Genomic DNA, 5,000 nt, shown 5'->3' with positions numbered 1-5,000 from the left:
TTCGAAAGTACAGCTCACAAACGCGATATCATGGCGGTACTTAAATCGCAGCGATTTAATTTTTTCTTTTTCAAGATATTCTCAACGACAGGAATTTTATTTTTTACGGATAATCGCAACAACAATAGGATTTTTAAAATGATTTTCCAAATAATCGCAATGATATGAATATAAATTTTTTCCAGATAATCGCAAAAATATGAATTTAATTTTTTCCAGGATAATCGTTACATTTTTTTCCTGATAATCGCAAAAATATGAATTAATTTTTTTTTTCGGATAATCGCAAAAACATGTATTTGATTTTTTTTTTCAGGATAATAGCAAAGATAGGATTTCTAAAAATTATTTTTGGATAATTGCTACCCCAGGAATATTTTAAAAACGTATTTCTTTGGATAATTCCTGCAACAGGTATTTTATAACATTTTCTTTCGGATCATCGCAATGGCAGATTTTATCTTTTTTTGGGGGGGAGGGGGATAATCGCAACAACAGTTATTGTTTTTCGGTTAATCGCAACAACATCAATTTATGTTTTATCATAAATTGATAAAACATAAATTGATGTTGTTGATAAAACATAAATTGATGTTGCTATTTTTTTAAATTTTCTGTTAATCGCTACGACAGCAATTTTTTTTTTTCAAATGACCGGAATTTTTTTTTTTTAATCGCAACAACACAGCAATTTATGATTTATAATTTTTTTCGGATAATCGCAACAACAGCAAGTTATGTTTTATAATATTATTCGGATAATCGCAACAACAGCAATTTTTTTATTATATTCTGTTAATCGCTACGACAGCAATTTTTATTTTATTTTTTTCCAATAATCTTTTTAATTAAAAAAAAAATTTTGTTAATAGCTACAACAGCAATTTTTATTTTATTTTTCCACAATAATCTTAAAATTTTTAAAAAAATTTTGTTAATAGCTACATAAGCAATTTTTATTTTATTTTTTCCCCCAATTTATCTTTTTCAATTTTTTATTTCTATTTTTCTTAATAGCTACAACAGCAATTTATTTTTTTATTTTTTTCCCAATAATCGCGACAGGATTTTTTTTTTTTTCTCTTTTCATGGCCAAAGCTATTCTGTCTGCCGATGGGGCTTTGAAGCCTTCATTGCTCAATTCCGCTCTACCTGCTAATTGGCTTTTGCGCTTTTCGTATGCGATATTGCGACGTCCGTCCGACTGCATTAGTTTTTTTTTTTCCGCAATTCGGACGGTAGCGTGCGAAATTTGACGGTGGCTACATGGAGGACTGTTGTCGGCGGGTGCGTTTATCAATAAATAATTAAGGCCTGGCGATATTTGCAGGGGGGGAAATTATTATTAAAACCATCAGCCCTTTCATCGTGATATATTGGAAACGCTTTCGGGCACGGCAAAAGGGATATAAAAAAATCAATATTATTATTATTATTATTATTGAATAAATATATTATCATTAAATATTATTATCATCATTATCCTGTGATGTATTGGAAGCGCTTTCCAGGTGAGGCAAGAGGGACACATATCACTATCATCATCATCATCCTGGTATATTTTATGATGCTCTAAAAAATCACTATTACTATTATCATTATTATTATTATTATTATTATTATTATTATTATTATTATTATTATTATTATTATTAATCATCATCCTGTGATATAAGCGCCTTCCCGTGGGACAAGAGGGATCTACAAGAATCGTCATTATCATCATCATCATAATAATAATCATCATTGTCATTATCATATCATCATTATCCCGCTAAATTTACGGAGGTCTCACTTCGGACCTTACGTATTAGGCAAATCAACCTGTCTACTTTCATTCGTCCGATAAACGAGGAGGAGGAGGAGGGAGGAAGGAGGAGGAGGAGGTAATAGGAGGAGGAGGAAGGAGAGGAAGGAGGAGGGAAATAAAGAGATAATTCTTACATGATATCATTCTTCTTGAACGTATTTCTATGTGAACTTTGGCCGTCAACACCCTCCCACATCTGGATAGGAGGAGGAGGAGGAGGAGGAGGAGGAGGAGGCGTGTAACTGAGGAACTACTCCGGACGGGACACGGACTGCCTATATGGTTTCCGAAGCCCAAGCAATGCTCTACCATTACTCTCACCTGGTGTCTGTGCCTCACCTGCCTGAACTAATTTCACGTCCTATTCCCGTCCGTAACTCGAAAACGCGTATTTGATGTATGACAACATAATCCAACACTTTTATAATAAAAAAAAATAGACAAAGAAAATACAGAGACAAGTTAACAATTCGATTTACCTTGATTCCAACGTCCACTTGAAGGGATTTGATGAGAGGGTCGATGAACGGAGAATTATAAAGATTTCTTTTTCGTGTATTATATACAATACAGGAAAATACCTGACATTAGAATTAATCAAACACGCCACATAACTAGCGAGAATAACATACCACTCTTATTGCAATGCAGATAAACCACTGTTATTCTTCACTGAAAACTTGTAATAACACAATAATAAAATGATAATAAGAACAACGGTAAATACCAACAAAACAATTTCTAGATGCGTGGTTAAGAAAATTTGTTAACAACTAAAAGAAAGAAAAAAAAATTCTTAAAACTGAATGTAAACGAAAACGACAAATTCAACACAACGCTCAACATAAAATAATAATAACAATAATAAAATAAATGCAACGTAAGGCGGTTTAGTCATCTCCACCTCATTTGCTCACAAGAAGCTGCTCCACTGAGCCAAAGAGACGCTATAATAGTAAACGTTATAATCAAAGTTATAATAACGGTCATGACATGCAAAGTGTTAGATGATATAATTGATGGTTGTATATATATATATATATATATATATATATATATATATATATATATATATATATATATATACCTATAGACCATAGAAATATTTGTTTATTTCTTTACACTGGTGTTGCTTATATGGGAGAGATTTGAAAAGCTCTTGCGGAGTGGTGGTCATTTTCGGATATATGGGAACCTGGCGTTGTTCTGAGAGAGAGAGAGAGAGAGAGAGAGAGAGAATTTTCTCTCTGAGAGGAGACAAAGTTTTGTTTACATATTTCCTACTCTGTCATTTCTATGTTAAATCCTATGCAGCTTTGCAGAGAGAGAGAGAGAGGAGGGTGTGTTCGTCCATAAATAAAGAAGTCCATTTGTGGGACGGAACACGTCTCCTAGTTGTTGGGTTCGCGCAACAAGTTGAATGAATAATGATGACATTGGGGCCACAGGCAAAGGCACGAAAAAAAATAAAAATAAAAATAAAAACTAAAAGGAAAAAAAAATGATCGCATAGGAATTTTAAAATACTTCTCAACCTCCTCTTCCTCCTCCTCACTCCTACTCACTTCTACTCCTCCTCCTCCTCACCCCTCATTCAAGGCTAACACTGAGGAAATATTCAATATTCATTTTAACCTGTTTATATATATATCCTAGTGTATACATACATATATATATATAATAATGATAATATATATATAAATATATATATGCAATACACTTTTTCATTGTATGTCTGCGCATGTCATACATATGTATGTTAGTATATAAATCATAATTTTTAATGTGTAGCGAAACACTATAACCCTGAAAATCCATCTCTTATAAATTGATTTTTTTTTTTTTTTTTTTTATTTTTTCTTTTGGGGGGGGGGGGGGCGAGGGGTGGGGATTTACGCAAAATGGGAATGCACCTATATAAAGGTTCGGTAATAGTATTAGGTATGTGGAATGAGGGGGATAGGGGGAGGGTCGGGGATGACAAGGCATCGGTATTGGAATGGCGTAGGGAAATACGAAATATATATAAATTCAAAGTCACCCTCAAACACACAAATAAAATTATAAATAAAACAATAAAAAGACTCAGGAATTATCTCAAGCGAAAGCCACGGTTACTCAAAAAACAAATGGCGTATTATCACGGCATGCAAATATACGCTTACGCTTTCGTTGGATGAAATATTATCCTTAAAAAAAATAAAAGAATAAATTGTTATTCATTTCGCCAGTCACCAAAAAACTATTTTATGAAAATGAGTTATTTTTTTCTTTGCGTGAGAATTTTGTTGGATAACTATGGCTTTCCCCAGAAGGTTAGGTTAAATCTTTTAGAACAAAATCAAAAAAAGGCAATTTGTTGCATGCAAGAGGCATATACCTGTCTCATCGCCTGCTTTTAATCATTTCAACGTGCGCGGAGATCAGCATTTTTTTTTTTATTTCTAAACACAAGGCTAGGGTCGAAGGTGTGTCTACAGCGCTACTGTCAATATGACAGCTGTTCGCGTTTTATTTATAAAAAAATAAAGTTATGAACGCCGTATTTGAAAAGATTAAAAGTTTCTACGCGTGCTAAGAGTCCTTTATTTAAAGAAAATCGCTTAATCCTTCTATTATTTGATTACAAAAGTGCAGAATATGACACTGCGACAATTTCCAATTGCTTTATTAGGATCAAAAACCGCTTTCTCAAAATGAAAACGCAGAAGGCAAACATTGCAATGTGTCACAAGTACATAAACGTATTTAAGTTTGATCTATATAAAAAAAAATCAGCATTTGAATGCAAATTACAAGAACCTCTACCGCCTGTTACGGTATAAATACAGTCTTTTTTTTTTTTTTTGTAATTTGTAAGACGGAGTAAAACATAAAAAAAAAAAAACGCTTCTATAAACGTTTGTGATAGCAAGTTCGACATCGAAGCGGAGGAATATTGTGATAAAAAAAACTTCTTATCTATTTCAGATGAATACCACGTTCTGAATACTGAATTTCAAGTCAGCGGCATCAGTGGGCTGCTTCTTCCGTATGAATAAGGTCCACCTTTTGAATAATAATAATAATAATATTGAAATGTTTTCCGACTTTTTAGGCTTCGTCCGCTAAATATCAAGAATGGCTCTAACGAAGTAGTCACGTTCTTTATAACATGCGCCATAAGAGGCTGACTAAGCTCCTCTTCGAT

The 5,000-nt window shown here is 33.0% G+C and overlaps 1 protein-coding gene across 1 annotated transcript in view; it reads right to left on the bottom strand.

Annotated features, from left to right (window-relative positions):
* The window catches only part of LOC135207522 (poly(rC)-binding protein 2-like), an 84,304-nt gene that overhangs the window by 78,186 nt on the left and 1,118 nt on the right, over nt 1–5,000 (bottom strand).

Source organism: Macrobrachium nipponense, chromosome 32 (genome assembly GCF_015104395.2).
Source record: "Macrobrachium nipponense isolate FS-2020 chromosome 32, ASM1510439v2, whole genome shotgun sequence".
NCBI lineage: Eukaryota > Metazoa > Arthropoda > Malacostraca > Decapoda > Palaemonidae > Macrobrachium > Macrobrachium nipponense.
The sequence above is the reverse complement of the archived record's forward strand: the minus strand, read 5'-3'. Positions and strand labels throughout refer to the sequence as shown.